General features: G+C 43.0%; 1 long non-coding RNA gene across 1 annotated transcript in view; it reads left to right on the forward strand.

Annotated features, from left to right (window-relative positions):
• LOC107979406 overlaps positions 1-15038 on the forward strand; it is a 32698-nt gene extending 17660 nt beyond the window's left edge. Inside the window, exon 2 of the long non-coding RNA XR_003484104.2 lies at positions 11876-15038. This is a non-coding gene — a long non-coding RNA (uncharacterized LOC107979406). The remainder of the gene's footprint in view (positions 1-11875) is intronic.
• Positions 15039-15876: the final 838 nt, after the last annotated feature.

A 15876-nucleotide genomic window follows, 5' to 3' on the forward strand; every position in this document is an offset into this window, starting at 1 on the left:
AAGAGAGTCTCCATTATCATCATCATTGGATGAAATAAAACAAAGGGATGTGTCACAGGAAAGACAAGGGGATCTGCCATGCACCAGAGGTCCTTCCTTGTAGCAGAACTTCAGGGCTAGAAAGCTACACCTGCAAAGAAACATAGCACAAAAACAATGGCCTGGGATACCTTAGAACCCTCAACTGCACTAAAAACACCAGGTGGCCCAAGTTACTCTAAATTAGGGGAGTCTGAAGGGACATGAGAAGAAAATGGACTTGTGGAACCTAAAATAAGATCTTGGACAGGGAAACTTTTAGAACAATTAAGGGACAGCAACATCTGAATGTGTGATACACCACCCCCAGGGCACCCACCCTGTCCCTCTACACTTGTACCGGAATCTAGGAATGCCCAAATCAGGCATGTATTTGCATAGGATCTGCAAATAGTCTTCTGAATACTTTCTATCCCCTCTAGATGACGCTACTGAATCGCTTTGTTTGGGATTAAGTCTGTACATGTTTAGCACAGGCATTGATTTTTCCAAATAAAATATTTTTTAGGCTAGTTGAATTAGTGGATAAGTAATTCACAGGTGCTGAGAGACAACTTTCAACAAGCTAGTGGTATTTTCTTGATGTTAAATTTTCTAAATTTAATGATGCCACTGCAATATATACCGGAAATTCCAGTTATTAGGGGACATACAGTAAATACTTACTGGTGAAGATTCATAATCTCTGTAAGTTATATGACATAATTTTAATGAAAGAAGAACCAAGTCACAGATGGGCAGGACAGCCAGCACAGTGAGGTACTGATGCAGCAAACTAGAGCTGAATAACATGAAGTGCTAACCTTCAGTATTCTTGCAAGTTTTCTGTAGGTTTTAAAGATAGAGCTTTAACTGAAAAATAACTTCCTGGGAGAAGGTAAAAGGAAAGCAATATCTTTCTTAATTCATGACTATCAGTAATGTGCTTTGTGTGAAAATATAACTAGAAAAATGGAACTTCTCTTTTGACACACTGCCAGCACGCATCACCCTGGGCTTGAGGGCATCCTTGTCTAATTTCACCAGTTTGCTTTGCCTACACACGATCAACAGACTCCTGGGGTGCACTGGACATAGTGTGTTCTGCACACACTGCAAGAGCATGCTGCTTCCAGGGGTGGGAGCTGAAAGGACCCAGCTCCCAGCAGAGGCAAAGATATGGCAAAAGAGTATTGAAGCCCTGGGGCAGGGGAGATGCACTGTGTGGGTTGCTTTCCTCCTTAGCTGGTCATTAGTCACTGCCCTTTTATCACGTAGTATGACATCAGCTTCATGGTGGACTGCATGTTGCCTGTCACATTCGAGGCCTGTTTGCTCCAGGTCACTGCTACAGGCTCTGAAGCATGCACAGCACTGTCAGTTCTGAAAGCTGTCCCCCTAGGGAACATGTCCAGCACGCAAGTGACTCTTTTATGTACCTCTCTGCACTGTAAACAACCCTGCTTTCTGGTACTCTGTGCAAATGAGCTATAACCTGTGTCTTTATGATGCAATAAATACTCAGCCCAGAAGAACATGCACTTCCCAGGGAAAACCAAGGACATTTCATTCCGTCTTCAAATATATGCACGGGTGCTTAAAAGGCTCTTTTAAGTGGTTTGGGTTGAGTGGTACACACACACACACACACACACACACACACACACACACACACACACACACACACAAATCCACTTGATGAATTATAATGACCCAAAGTTGATACAGCTCAACTGTATTTCTCAGATTTGCCCTAGAGTCATTGCTCTTTTTGCAAATGACAAGCTTTTATCTCAGTATAGCACTTCTACACCAGTAACTCCCCCAAGGGTGAAGGAGCTGCCCATTTTGGAGGGCTCTCTTATGCTCACCCTCATGACTCACCAGACCCATTTGCTTGGCAGGCTTCAGCTTTGCACCAATGCCACTAATTCTACACCCAGCACTCCTATAGTGACACTGCAGAGTCAAGTGCTGTGGATTCTGGGTCACCTTTGCTCCACAGAGTCATCACCTATGGATACAGATATTTGGTTGTGCCTATCACTGTCAGAACGGACTGTGTAAATGCTCAATGAGAGGCTGCTGTGAGATCAATAACAACTGTAAGAGTTCCGAGTGTATGAGTGGTAACTACTGGCCTGGTCTGTATAGTATGCCTGACATCCACATAGATTTACTTACACCAAAGTTGATGCCTGGAGACACAGGCAAATTGTCACCTGAAACATGTCCACATTACCCATTTTTCTGGCAGTCTTCAAGTTGTCACCCAGTATCGCAGGCTTCTTCAGTCCTACTGCAAGGAAGGGTGGTCAGGCACATTCTGTAAGGACAAGCTGAAACAGCAGGACATATTTGCACTCAACCCTATGAAGAGGCTGAGGGGGGCTCACCCACAGAGGGTCTTGTGGTCTGTTCCTGATGCTCATCTTAAAAAGCCATTTCATTTGCCCATGCCTCTGTGACAGTCATAGCTCAGAAACTCGGGAGTTGTCCCCCAGCCTTTCACAGGGAGCACAGAGCACACAGCTGCATTCCACATCCCAGTGATTGCTCTTCCTGGCACTGGGTGGCCCCTCCCAACCCCATCATGACCTCTGCTCTTTTTCCAGACCCTGCTGATCTTATCCAACTCCTAATTTCCCCCTTTCATTTGTAGAACTGCCAGCTCCGGGCACTTTCTATGAACTGACGTTTTCAAGAAACCTGCAAGAAATTTGAGTTTCCTCCACCCAGTTTAACCTTCCATTTGTTTCCCCTCTCCCTCCTGCTCTCTCTGCTGTCTCTCTCTGGGCTCAGCTTCAACTCCCTTCTGAGAACCCATTATGGTCTTGACATGAAAAATGTACTCTTGTTTAAAGCTTATGAAATCACACTGTATTTATGATTTTTCCCCCTTTTGATGTAGTTAACCATTAGGCCAAGTGAAGCTGTAACAGACTCACAGCTCATCTTATACAAACATTTCACTCATGAGTTTACATTTGCTTGGGATTATTTTCCTGCCTCTACAAGACATCCTTTTCATGAGCCTGGGTGTTCTATAATGAACGTTCTTCACTCGGTGTTTGCACTTTGCATGGGCGGTGCTGACTCAGGCATGGGGACTCCTGTTGAAGGGCCTGTTACAGTCTTTCTTCCTAACAGTGTGTCCTCTGAAGTTAGGGCTCATCTGCCTAGAATCTCAGAAGCACCTCTGTAAATAATGAATATCTCTAGGGACCCAGGGAACTCTTCATTTGCCTGGTTGCATTGAACACGTGGCTTAGATTGTTCCAGGAATATTTTAAGGGTATGGTAGCACTTTTCACTCAGATGTAACTCCTTGGCAGCCTCATCTGGAATGTGTCCAGAAGCCCTACACACACACACACACACACACACACACACACACACACACACACACAAACACACACACACACAGACACACACAGTGCCAGGTCAAGCCCTGGAGGTCTGTTCAGAGCTTTCAGCTGAGACCTGCCAAGGTGGCCTGAGTTACTGGAGAACAAAGCTCATCAGCATGATCTGAGCTGAGTTCAGACCCTGCTGTGTCTGGACACTGTGAAACATGTCCCTCATAACTTGTTATGCTCAGATGTGCCTCTTAAATGCGCATGTACAGGTCTTGACTACCAGGGGCTCCTCTGCTTATGGAGATAATAGATATGTGGACTCCTTAGAAGGCAGGGTATAGTGAAAAGAAATTATAAGTCATCGGGGCCATGCCCCTGAAGGCAGTATTAGGACCCTGATCATACCTTGGAGGCAGTGTTAAGACCCTGGTCACACCCTGGAGGCAGTGTTAGGACCCTGGTCCCTTCCTATCTCTTGCTTTGTTTCCTGGTAGCCATGAAATAGGCAGTTTTCTTCTCCCACAAAGTCCTAAAATAATAAGCTTCTTTACCAGAGACTCAAAAGCAAGACAACACTGAATCCGGACTGAATTTCCAAACAGTAAATCTAACAAACCTCTCTTCCTTTTAATGTGAATAACTTCTGCTATTTTGTTATAGTGATACATGAAGTTTACAAACTCAAAGCCCAGTTACCATTAGGTCATAGATGACAATGAGACCTTTAGGGAATCATTAGTTGATAAGTGGGATTGATGACCTTACCAAAGAGGTCCAAGGGAGTGGGGCAGTGATTTTGCTTGTTTGGTTGATTTTGTTTTTTCATGTGTGGATAGAACAAGAAGAGAAAGATACTTTCTCAGACATCAGATCTACTGCTACTGTGATCTTGGACTCCCAGGCTCCAGAACAATGGGCAATAATTTTATGATATTTAGATATCAGCCAGGGTAAAATATTTTGTTATAGCCAGTGTGTGGCTTGAGATAGTCTTTTTTCCTTCCAAGGGTGGTTCCAAGGCTGTGCCGATACTATTGCTTGCTGCTTTAGGTTCTAGAGAAACTGACACCTACACTGCCCCTTGAGACCAGCTAGCCCACCCACGTCTCCTGCAAGGTGGCAAATGGGTTGAGTGGACATCCTGGAGAGGAGACCATACTGTACAACTGCAGCTTCCTATGCTCAGAGGAGACTCCAGAACTGCTATGGTCCATTTGGAATAGTGCCTGATTTGGCTATGTGCTGAGTTGCTTTATGAACAACCAAGGGCACACTGAAGGATTGATGAAGGAACCAACCTCAGAGAGCCAGGAAAACCTCCTCTTTGAAGATCTATAACTGAGCCACCTCAAGCAAGGAGATGAGATGCTTTGAAAGATGGAGTGTTGGTGACTCTCGATGCATTCAGAGTCATGGGGAATCTTGTTAATTGTTATTTTGATTAAATTTTTTACTGTTCAGTTCGACATCAGGGAAAGCAGACCCTGGCTCCACCCATATACTTCATTACAGGCTAGTTCAGCAACTGCCTCTAAAACTTCTCATCCAGAAATTAATTTGAAGGCAGAAGACAGAACATAAATAAAGGGAAATAAACAGGCCTATGGTTGTCACATTTGCTTTCCTCTGGCCTGTTTACACTCTGTTTACAGCACTGCTATAAAATTTCTCCTAATTACCCTTCCTATCAAAGGCTAACAGGGAAAACCAGCATTGGTCAAATTTGCAAGTGTCCTCTGAATAAAGGCCCCAGAAGCCTCCATGTGGATGGAGGGCAAACCTTTACTTTTCTGCAAGATGATTTAAAGAAAGGATATCTTGGGATGCGCCCCATCTTTGGAGACCTTGGCTGGTTCTTCACGTGTTGCTTCATTCAATGGCATCGTGCATGTATGGAGTGCTGGCCATGCATCCACAATGGAGCACGGTGCTGAAGGAAAGCTTGGGATTGACTTCCTGGGGACCCAGTAGGTCTCCTAGGACAGTTCACAGATCACCCTAACAGCACATGAAGATGACTGCTGTAACAAGAGCATAAATACTAAGTTCTGAGAAGACAGAAGAGTCATTCATTGATCTTGGTCAAGGAATTTTATTGCTCACATCTGTCTGAAAACTTAATACTGCAAGGGTGGTACAAAGGCTTTCTGGAGAAAAAGATCTTGAGTTGAGCCTGTACTAAGAAGCTGTGATGGGTTGACATCTGCAAAGAAGAACAGAAAACAGTGAATATGTCCTTAGAGTTGGCGGGAGCGCAGATGGAAAGCCGTGGAAGAGTGAGAACGGACAGAGCCACCCTTGGGCACAGAGACAGGAGACTGACAATTGTCAAGGGAGCAGTGTTTAAAATAAACATATGGCTGACTCAGTTAGACCCCAGCCCTCAGTTACAGAGCCATGGAGGAGAACTGAATGTTTTCATTGACCTGATAAGTACTTTATGTTGCTAATAGTGGTTAATTAGCAGTGAGTAGGTTACCTGCTTTCAGCTTCAGGGTTAGATCATTGGTTTTGACACTAACACTAATGGGAGAACAGAAAGCAACCGGAACCAATGGCCTGGATCGGAACGGATTGTCCCAGCTGGGATGAGGACACATTGCTTCCTCACTCTGTACTTCTACTTCTCCATCTTTGAAAGGATACTAAAAGCCTGGGACTGTGATGAAGACTCTGAGTCTGTTGTTGGTCAATTTGACTGCACCTGGAATGAACTAAAACCCAAGCAGCTCAGGGACACCTGTAAGTGATGTTTTCTTAACCAAATTGTTTGAAGTAGAAAACACCCACTTTTAATCTGAATCTTTGGCGATGGGAAGATACAGCTTTAATCTGAGCCATATCTTTTGCTAGCAGCCTATAGCAAGGACATGGAAGAAGGAAGCTTGCTCTTTGCCTAGTTGTTCTTGCTGGCAAGTCCATTCCGTTATGGGTATTAGAGCCTACTGCTTCAGGATTCTGGTGTATACTGAAGATCAGCCAAGACAGCCAGCGGACTCATGAACTAAACATCTGCTGGATTCTTAGGTCCTCCAATGGTAGACAGCCATTGTTGGACTAGCTGACCACAGCCTGTAAGCCATTCTAATACATCCCCCACATATGTGTGATCCTGTTATGTATGTGCATGCACATGTGCATATGCATACGTGTATTGTATTCATTCTATAAGTTTTGTTCCCCTAGAAAACCCTAATACAATAAATAGCTAAGGACACAGAGGGGCCAGGTGCACTGTGTGTGAGACTGGCACTGCTCTCTGTGCCCCACAGTAACAAGCTGACTCTCAATTCTGTATAGCCCTCCAGGTTTCCAGGCATGAGTAGAGGCAGTGAATTCTTGGAATTTCCCAGAATGCCAAGAACTGTGCATGTTACAGAGACTGAGTTAACAGTCTTTCCTCAGTACCTATGGAAGATTTGCTTCCCAATTTCCCAGGATACCATACCATATAAAATAGCATATCATTTGCATGTAAACCATGATCATCTTTTCACACACTTTCTATCATGTGTCAATTTGTGGATGCAGTGTGAGTCCCGTATGAAGGTTGTTATACTGTTCTGTTTAAGAAATGATGCCAAAGACAAGCTCTACCTGGTTAGCACAGATGCAGTTATTGCATGTATAAATGTGTAGCACATGACTTGAACCTGTTGAATCCACAAATGTGGAGCCCAGGGATATAAGGGCTGGCCGTATTTTACAGAGCAGTCATGACAGTATGAGCTGGGACTCAGAGCAGAACATGTCAACCAGCGATGTGGGGTAGATGCCTAAGGAACAAAGAAACTGAGCAGTTGGCCTTTGAATCACTGTCCTGAGCAACCTGCTTTAAACTTACTTGTGTCAGCAGTGATGAGATTAAAGTGCTATCATGAATCCAGTACCAGGTTTCTTCATCTCTAACTGTGTGACCTCAGGCAAGTTACATAGTCTCTCTGAGATGTAATTCCCACTTAGAAAAGAAAGAAATACAAAGGATGTGTGTGTGTGTGTGTGTGTGTGTGTGTGTGTGTGTGTGTGTGTTAAGAAATAGAATACTAGTGGAAGGTGCCCAGCAAATATTTGCATATAATTAATGCTCAATAAATAACAAATGCTAATAACAACAACATTTTGAGTTAGTAATGAATATGAATATATTATGAGAAGAATAGAACCATAATTACACACTTTTCCTATATTAAAAATCATTAGGTGAACAGAGTGGAACAAGCAAAGTCATCCCTGTATCAATAAACACCCCAAAGCATTACAGCTATAGAAGCTTACACAGCTACGGGATTTCAAAGAAATACATATGCTAACAGAATACTCAATAACTTTACCCAGACTGTGACTATAGAGTGCAAAAATAGTTTTACATTTTTTCTTTCATTCTCTTCTTCAAGTAGTCAACACAACCACCTATGATGGCTCTATGAAGATGGGAGTTTAAAGCCAGCTGCTGTTAGGTAGGAGGGAAAGATGAGCAGCCCACAGAGGCTGACACAGAAGAGCTGGCATAGATGGCACCCTAAAATACCACAGACCAATGCCTCGAGCATGATTGTGACAGGAGGATCTCAGAAATAAACCTACCCTGATAAGAGGTTGCCTGCCTTTACTTTGTAGGTGAAACTCCAAAGAACTCTGTGCCTTTGGAATTCTAACCTTCCCTCCCAGGGAGTCGTGTGTGGGGCAGAGGATACAGTTCCCACTAAGTGCTCCCACCTGTACATGCAGAGCTGTGCCCATCATGTTTCAGCAACAGGCTCCAATAATAAACACAAACATTTCATACATCAAGCTAATTTCCCCAAGAAATTCCACTCCCAACACATTTAGAATGGGAAGAAAAAATATGTTCTTTGGGTTGCCATGGAAAGTATGTGATTGATTTCAGAATTCCATATTCCCTGCAAGTCTAGGGAATGTGTGAATCACACTGTCATCCAGAGTCATGAGGGCATTTGCAGTATTGTTTAGTGAAGACCACACTGACATGGTGAGCCTGCTTGGTCCTCGGTGTTAGCACTGCCTCTTGGCCTTCATTGCAGATCGGCTGTGCCACTTAGACTCTAACACGTGTGCTTTGCCAGGAAAACATTGTTTTATTGCTGTTGTTTTGGTTTGATTTGGTTTTTGCTCAAGTTCACAACTAGCGTAGTTCCTACACTGACATTAAAACCTAAGTGTGAAATCCAGCAACATTAGTTGCTACCTGAGCCCCACTCATCAGGAACAGGTTAGTATCTCATCACCATGCCTCTCAGGAACACATGCATGTAAGCTTTCATAACTCACATGTGTCATTCAGTGTTAAAGACGCTTACAATTCAAAAAAGAAACTCCAAAATTACTTGAATAAAATTTTAATTACTTTATAAATAAATCAAACTAAAATAAAAACTCCACCTGGTACTACACTGTTTTAGATTAGACGCTAAGCTACCCACAGAATCATTTGTTTATTGAATAATTTGGGTGGAGATCTTTTTGGTGGGCTGCAGGGATACAGCTTTAGGGCCAGTCCCTGCTTTTAAGCATCCAGGGAAGCCAGTGGAAGAAGGATTAGTAGATGGGCTGTGTGTCCTGCTTGTACCCTGCTTATGGTCAGAGGCCTTGAGGGGAAGAAAGGCTCCAGTATTGACAGTCTTGGAATAAAGACTCTTGATTTTTTTTCACATATGTATGTATGTGATGTGCATGTTCACATATAGGAAACCACGTGTGTAAGAGGGAGCATGCGTGTATGTGTGTGCCAGTGTGAAAGCCTGAGGTTAACATCAGGATTGACCATGAATGATTTCTAGTATATTCATTGAAAGGGAGAGGTCTCTCAATTGAATCCAGGGCTAACCATTTAGCAGAGAGCTTGCCAGCTTGCTCTAATGATCCAACTCTCTCTGCCTTCCAAGTCCTGGAATTACAGGAAGGCTGTCACACTCACCACGCAAGAGTCCTTATAGCAAACTCTCTATCAACTGAGCTACCTGCCCAGCCCTGACTCCTCTGATTTTTAACACACCTTCAGTAAGATGAAAGCAATGCAAGGAGCTTTGGATTAGTAAATTCAAATTCTGCTGTCTGCTTGTGTCTATGATCTGAAAGAACTGGCTTAACTTTTCACAGTTCTTACACATTTTTAATGGGGATATTACCATGAGCCTCTGATTATTTGAAAGGACTATAAAATAAATAAAACAATGCTCTGCACTCATCAAGTGGTTATTGTTACTTGATACATGATCCAATAAGATTTTGCTTCTGTGTGAGAATATGATAAGATTTGGCTCTTCTGTATTGTGGGGTGGAAAGAAGTGTCAGATAGGCCATAGGGCTTATGATCTCCATATACACACGATGCTCTGTTCATCCAAACACAGAATCCAGTCAGCATTGTAGCTGCAGGTCATGGTGGAAGAAAACAAAAAGGCAGACACTAGGCTCCAGAGAAACTACATTTACTGCAGCTCCTAGAAAAAAGTAGGTCTGGACAGGAGCAGGTGGGGTTGCTGCTAATGGTCCTAGAAGAGCAGCCTCCATGAATACTGCCACAACCACAATGATGTCAAATTAATAAAATAAAATAAATTCAGGAAGGCATGAAAAAGACCATACATGTGTGTGGAAGGAGTCCCAAGTGAATGAATATATGTTGTGGACATGAGCATGGCCATGTCAAGGACCCCAATGCCTCAGGCTCAAGGAAATGGCAAAGCCTTCCCCTGGTCCACACGAAGATGTTGACAATGGATGCTCCACAATGTCTGCTACAGCTTCCTCAGGATGTTTACAGCCTGAGACTGCTCCCCTAGCATACCCCTGTGGAGATTAACTAAACCTGCCTTGATTCAGGTACATAAAGTAAATTGTGAATATAAGTTTCTGGGATGCTGCTTGTGTGTCCCCATCAGAGTGCAAGGCCCACCTGATCCCAGATCCCAGATTCTCTCTCTCTCTCTCTCTCTCTCTCTCTCTCTCTCTCTCTCTCTCTCTCTCTCCTCTCTCTCTCTCTCTCTGTGTGTGTGTGTGTGTGTGTGTGTGTGTGTGTGTGTGTGTGATTTACTTATTCTCCCTAGTTAGGCCAGTTCCTAAGCCATGAAGGTCACAGTATGTATGTGTGCCAGATACCAAGAACTATACCAGGCAAGAACCATTATAAGAACTTGCTTTGCTAGATCCACATCTTTACACAAAGACCACTGCTGTATCTCTCTCACACACACACACACACACACACACACACACACACACACACACACACACATTGGGTGCACCTGTAAGGGCATCTGTGTCAGCTGTGGTCTGACACATTTCACCCCTATGAAATGGGTCCTTGCAGCCAACAATGAGGCCCTTCTGCCTTTAAAATCCTTGGATCCTCTGCATCACTGGATACTTACGTCATTTGACAGGGGACAGGCAGTACTGTGCTCTTCTTTACAAACTCATGGCTTTAAAAGCTTTAAAAACCCATGGCTTTTAAAGGCGTTGGTGGCTCATGCCTTTAATCCCAGCACTTGGGAGGCAGAGGCAGGTGGATCTCTGTGAGTTCGAGGCCAGCCTGGTCTCTAGAGCAAGTGCCAGGATGGGCTCCAAAGCTACACAGAGAAACCCTGTCTCGAAGAAAAAAAAAAAAAAGAAAAAAACCAAAAAACATGGCTTTGGGTGAATTTCTGTTTATTTTATTTTTGACACTAAAGGATATCTGTCTTCCAACTTGTGTATCACACCATCATTTAAATTCCTTTGGCCTGAAAAATGCAAGAATGCAAACCAGTTCCCTGCTGCTGGTATCTGGGGGCTAAGCTGAACACAGACTTGGGTGTGATGAATTAGGATCTCTCCAGCAGCACCCTAGATTACAAGTTCAAAGATGACAAGCTAAGGTCCAGAGTATGAAGTGTAACCATTTTAGAAGCATCTGATGGTATTAAATGTGCCAGGATTCTGTGAATCCCTTTTTTAAGGAGCACAAAGGGAGGCCCTGGGAGGCCCTGAGACATCCTAAAGAGCCTTGGATGCAAAAGAAGCCTTGAAAACTATAGAAGATCTGAGTAGAGGTAGAGAGTCCTTGTCTTCAGGCAGGGGCTGGCCTCTCCAGGACCATCCGAGAAAGCCATGGGTGTTATTGGTGCAGTGTACTGCAGATGCAGTAGAGTTCACACAGTCACCCCCACATGGTCTCAGGGCTGTCAATATAACAGTGATCCTCAAACTATGGGTTTTGACCTCATTAGGAGTTGCATATCAGATATTTACATCATGGTTCATAACAGTAGTAAAATTGCTGTAATGAAGCAGCAACTAAATACTTCTATGGTTGGGGGTTATGACAGCATGAGGAACTGTACTAAAGGGCTGCATCATGAGAAAGGTTGAGAAGCACTTCTGAGTAAGGAGACTGGGCAGAGGAAGGTGAGTGGGTGGACTGTCACTCTGCTAGCTCTAACTTAGGGATGTGGCGTCTCTGTTCTTCACCACCCACCTTTCATGTACTTCATTCTCAGGTTTCACCACGGCTGCTCCTGTCATTGGTTATCCAGGAGGTGACATGGATAAACCCTTGAAATCACATTCATCACATACAGGCTGCCAAGAGCATTCATTCACACGGAACAAGGGATGCAGGAAACACTTCAGAGGACAGCCCTCATCTCTTCCTTCAAGCCAGACCTACCAATTCTGCTGTTCCATGATGTGCTGCATTGAACAAAAGGGGATTTGGTACCCGGTGGCCGAGAAGTGAGCCTCAAGGGGCCCATCAGGCCACTAGATCTGTTTCTCTGGGTGCATGACTGCCACACACATCATGACTCCACCTCCTCAAGACCTGTGTCCTGAGTCTTCTGTGCAGCTGTGCCTTCCAGGCCCTTCATGGTGGCCTTCGTTTCTGTCTGTCTTTCCCTGCTACCTGATAAGACTAATTTTGCTTCTAATTTCATATCTTGGCGGAGCTCTTGGGGGGATTATTCATGATTTCCATTTGTCTTTTCTTACTACCGTAGCTCAGACTCCACAAACAACTCTAGGGTGTGGGTAGCTCATACTTGCTAGCTATCTGCCAGTCTGCTGAGGAACTGGAGACAGACCAGCTGGGTGGGGCCACAGACCCAGAGACTCACTGTAACCCAGACATTAGCCGGATTCTCATACGACTTGACTCCATGGACCCTCACTATAACATGACAGACAAAATGAGGCTGTGAGTCTGTGCCCAACAGTCTGAAACATCTGGTAGGTCCTCTCCCTGACAATAGTCAAGAGTGTAAGTGACCAGGGCCCCTTTGGGAAAGGACTAAGGGAATAATTACACACTGGCCATGGTGCTGTGGACTCCTTCCTTCAAGGACAAACCCTACTAGGCTTCAGATCTAGAATGGGCTAGGTAGTGAGCTGAATTGAACTCGAGGCTGTGGCTTATTGTAGGGATTGCCTACCCCCTGCTCCTCTTTTCTTCCCTTTGAAGCACCTGTTCTAAATGCTCATCAGCATTGGTGATTCTTCTTGTTATCGTAAGAAGCAATTCTGTTAAAACAATACCTCTAATGTTCTCTGTGAGCCCATTCCCCTCAAGTCCCTCTACCCTGCTGTTCCTTACAGTGGTTGTAGCCTCTTGGTCTCTTACAATTAACCTCAACTTACATGGAGGAGTCTTGGCTTTACTGGTCACCAATTCCTAGAGAGGTGTCCCATAGCTGGTACTGGGATCTTAATTTAGTAACTCATTGCTTTGAAGATCAGTATTGATACTCTCTGGCATCCCAAGGCCCTGTGTATGAAACCTCTATCCAAAGTTTTTTTTATTTAATTTTGGTTTTCATGTGCCTTCTTTATACATTCTTTATCACTATTTACCATTCTATGCCTGTTTAAGCATTGCCATCCCAATATTTCCTCACTCTATTTTCATAGCACGTATGTTCTGCCATCCCCACATACCTCAAGATGTCTGAATTATGCTTTTATCCATGCTCAACATGGCCCCTTTCTCCCTTCTAGATCTCTATAGATATTCCAATTTTAACAAACAAATCTAAAAATTCAAAGCTATGACCCAAATACGAAAGAGAATATGCTGTGTTTGGTTGAGTTTGGGGGCTGGGTTAGCCAGCTTGGTATAATGTTAAATGAATAACTAGAAAAGATTTTCTCCCATTCTGTATGCTGTTCCTTCACTAGACTGACAGAAGAGTTTTAGTTTCCTGAGTCCCCTGAGATATTTTTGTCAATTGTTGCTCTTAATTTTCCTACAAAACTGGAATCCTGTTCAGAAAGTTCTTGTCTGTGACTCTATGTTGAAGTACACTCACAGACTTTTTCAATAGCACTTTCAAAGTATCAGGTCTTATGTTGAAGTCCTTGACACATTTGGAATTGAGTTTTATGCAAGATGAGAGATAAAGCCCTAGCTTCACTTTTTAAAAAGTGTTTGATTTTTTTAAGACTGTGGGACTTTTGAAGTCATTTATGTTTTATATTGTGATATATTGGAGGTTGAATAAGAAAGGAAAAGTTATGGTTTAATAACAATCTAATAGTAATGTATTTGGTGTTCAAGTTGGCATGGGTTGAATTGTTCTTTTCTCTCTCCTTTTTTGTCAACTTGACACAAGCTACAGTCACATCCTCTTTCTCCAGCATCATTTGTTGATACTGTCTTTCCTCTAGTGAATAGTTTGGAATTTTCATTACAAATCAGATAGATATAGTTGCATTAGCTTATTCTTTTAATCTGCATGTCTGTTTTGTGTCAGTACCATTCTGTTTTGATGACTGTACCTCAATAGTATAACTTGGAATCAGGTATGGTGATACCTCCTACAGTGTTCTTTTTGTTCAGGACAGCTTTGGCTGTCCTTAGTCTGTGTCTCCATATAATTTTAAAAATCCTTTTCCTGCATCTTGGAAGAACGGCTCTGGAGTTCTGGTGGGGACTGCACTAAATTTTCAGTTGCTTTGGTGAAGTGACCATTTTCACAATATTAATTCTTTCAACCCATGCACATGGGAGGTCTTTCTGTCTTCTAGTGTCTACCTCAATTTCTTTCTCCAGTGTTTTAAAGTTTTTGTTACAAAGGTTTTTCATTCCCTTGCTTAGAATTATTCACAGGGTATTTAATTTTTTATGGCTATTGTAAATAGGATTGTTTCTCTAGTTTCTTAATCTGTTTGTCATTGGTGTGTTTAGGAAAGTGCATATATTCTGGGGTCTCCATTGCATCTTACACTTGCAACAAAACTTGGCAATATGTAAGAGTCAATCAGATAGTAATGGCTTTGAAGAAATGAGGGAGTCATGGAGAATAGTTGAGGTTTGCACCTGTGGGACATGGCTGGAGGCTCTGAGGAAAGGCTAAGAGAGCCCACTGGTGAAGATGCAGCCTCAGTTGCAGTGGAGACTTCAGTATACTAGAAATACCAGTACCATGGGATAATGGCTAAGGACTAAGCAATCAGTACAAAGTAGAGCTACCAGACAAGCTGCATGAACTTCAGATGGCAGAGACTAGAAGTGAAACTGCCCAGGCTCTTTGGAGCCCAAAAGATTGTGAGTGGTACTCAGACATCAACCACTGAATTTTTGTACTGTTGAATCTTGCTTTTGCTTTGCTTTAATTGTTACTGTGTCCTGACTTTTCTGTCTTGAAATAAGAAAGTATTTGACTTGTTTTTGTTTGTTTGTTTAATTTTATTTTACAGGAGCCCTTAACGATAACTCTTTCTGCCAGCCGCCCAAGCCTTGCCGCCAGGCTAGGGCCCCCAAACAACACAGAGTCTTATACTAGTTACATGCTGCTGGCCAATGACTCTGATTTTGTATCTGATAGCTCAGTCTTAATTATCAACCTTAACTACTAATCTATATATTTTTATAAGGACTTATCTTATGGAGAATGCTGGCCTTATGTGTCCTCTCTTCCAGGCGATCACATGGCGACTCCTCTCCTATTGTATTTCCCAGAATCCTCCTTCTCTACTAGTCCCACCTAACTTGCTTCTCTATTGGCCAACAGTGCTTTATTTATCAACCAATAAGACAAACATTTACACAGAAAGACCTCCCCATCAGAGCCCACAGTTCAGATACTTTTAACTTTCGAAAAGGTGTTGGACGTTTTAAAGTAACAGAACTTTTTAAAGGGTTTGAATTTTATTTTAAAGACTAAGAGACTTTAGAGTAACCTGAGTAGCATTGTGTTGGATATTCTTTGAAGAGCTGGTAGAACTGTTTGGATAGTGTATATGGTCCTATTCCGCCCCCCCCACACACACACTGAGAGATGTTTTACTATTCAGTATCATTGCAGGTTATAGATCTATTTACATGATTTATCTTATTTTGGTTTGCACCCGCCCATTCAGGTCAGATGATGAAGCTCATGAGTGCCTGTGCTTTCCTATTAACTATAGTTTCTCTTTCTCCTCTGCTGGATATATAACCAACTCAGCAAAACCAAGCAATGCCACTGCTCAACAGACACCAATACTCCGTATTTGCAAATGCTTG

Source organism: Cricetulus griseus, chromosome 3 (genome assembly GCF_003668045.3).
Source record: "Cricetulus griseus strain 17A/GY chromosome 3, alternate assembly CriGri-PICRH-1.0, whole genome shotgun sequence".
Lineage (NCBI taxonomy): Eukaryota > Metazoa > Chordata > Mammalia > Rodentia > Cricetidae > Cricetulus > Cricetulus griseus.